Genomic DNA, 1,666 nt, shown 5'->3' with positions numbered 1-1,666 from the left:
GGTTAGATAACATTAAAAAAACACAAGAACACACAACACGCACGACGTCGAATAAAACGGCCTCGTCATGTCGTTTCCACCAACACGGCTTTCCCGACCGGCAATCAAATTGGCGATTTCATTTCATTCGAGATGACAGAACGAAATAAATACAAACTGTACAACTATGGAGCGGTGGCTGTAAATTCACGCAAATTAAATAGCATCATCGTATCGCGCGTGAGCAGACAAGCACGGTGTCCATGAATTATTGAACATTAACAACAATAAGTTGTGCGGTTAATGCTACATACGAACGTGAGAAACACTGTACGAACAGTTGTTCGGGGGGCTGCCGCATAAATTACACGCTGCGATCGAATCCAATGTTTGAATTTGGCAATACGTTTTAAAAATCGATCCGTCGTTGCGACGGCAAACATATATTTACAAATGCTTACGAAGAGCGAACATCACAATCAACAAAGTTACCCGTAACACATCGAAGCTGAATACTTTACCAACTGGCGGGGGGGCTCGCGCCGTGACCCCACGGCGTGACCCTCAGAGCCTCCCCCCCCTCTGCGTTCGTGTACCCGCCCACGGCCAAGTCATGCTCGCTCTTCACGAGTGCCACGAGTCGCAGAATCTGTCCTCGATACAGTGCAGCACTAGTCGAATTACGCGTCGAGGCGCAATGCTGTAAGACATACGCTCCCACACTGTTCCCACAGTTCAGCTTCCGATGCTTCGTCACTAGTATATGCGTCGTGTAAAATACCCGCACGGTAAAATGATCACGGGCCAGATTGGCCACGCGACATGTTGTGTTCACATACCACATGCCAGCATGAAAGGGCACATCAGTTTGTGTCGTGGTGAGCGACGGCGGGATTACTCCCACGCGCTGCCTCCCACCAAGTCTCTTCATTGGTCACCTGCCAGCGGCTCGCCATTCTCTTCCTCCATTGGCTATCCCTGTTAGATGCCACGTCGCCACACAATTGGTGTCCATCGCTGACGATATGCAGTCCTGCATCACTGTCCGTCCTTGCAGTCACGATACGTTGGCAAGGCTACGAGCATTGCCAGTTCTGTAAGCATGCTGTCGCCGGACGAACACACGGCGATTAATGAAAACACAGTTCGTGAGCTGGTCCTTGCTGCATCACGGCCTCCCGCAGCTAAACATGTTACGTTCCTTGTGCAGAAAGCTCGCCTGGATGAACAGCCGCTCACGCGATCCGTGAACACATTTTTTCTTCGATACACGGCGATTATGACGCAGATCTCGGGCTGTCCCTGCCCCGCACGCCCCTGCCCATCCGTCGTCCCCACAGCTAGAACGTTACGCCCCCTTCCTTGAAGAAACTGTCGCTGTATGAACAGTCGCGCACCGTGATCGTGGCGCATTTACTTCTTTACATACATGCGATTTAATGACCCAGATCTCGGGCTTCCCTGCTGCAGCACGGCGTTTAAATATTATTTATGTATCTGTATAAGGAAGTAACGTCTAATGAAGCCCCGTTTATAGCCAAGAGCCATCTGTATCTATCTATGATCGGCACGTATATAATAGCTCCACATTTTATTGATTGTGGACAGCGTGCGTGTGGCAGCAGCGCGCCGTTACGATTAGAATACACATAGTTACAAGTATATGGCGTGTACGCCTTACGGATTA

Source organism: Priapulus caudatus, unplaced genomic scaffold (assembly GCF_000485595.1).
Source record: "Priapulus caudatus unplaced genomic scaffold, Priapulus_caudatus-5.0.1 Scaffold639, whole genome shotgun sequence".
Lineage (NCBI taxonomy): Eukaryota > Metazoa > Priapulida > Priapulimorpha > Priapulimorphida > Priapulidae > Priapulus > Priapulus caudatus.
The sequence above is the reverse complement of the archived record's forward strand: the minus strand, read 5'-3'. Positions refer to the sequence as shown.